The sequence below is a fragment of the Suricata suricatta genome, chromosome 16 (assembly GCF_006229205.1).
Source record: "Suricata suricatta isolate VVHF042 chromosome 16, meerkat_22Aug2017_6uvM2_HiC, whole genome shotgun sequence".
In the NCBI taxonomy this organism is placed as follows: Eukaryota; Metazoa; Chordata; class Mammalia; order Carnivora; family Herpestidae; genus Suricata; species Suricata suricatta.
Window position 1 is genome coordinate 965,939 of NC_043715.1, and position 294 is coordinate 966,232.

Genomic DNA, 294 nt, shown 5'->3' on the forward strand with positions numbered 1-294 from the left:
TCCTTTGAGTTCCTGACCTATTTAATGGCCTCGTCATGGAGCTGGTCTTTAATTAGAGTCATGGAAATGCTCGGAGTAAGCTCTGCAATAGAGCGACAGCCCTCCGGGCGGCATCGTGGCTGGAAACCCAAGTGTCCCCGAGCCCACGAGGTGGCCCTCCCAATGCACCGCACTCGCCTATCTCTATTTGAGCTGACCCAACAACCAGGACTGTAGACCTGGGGCGGGGGTGGGGGTGGCCTGGAAGCCCGGTGCCCTCAGCCTTGTCCCTCCTGTGCCTGGGGAGGGGGGAGG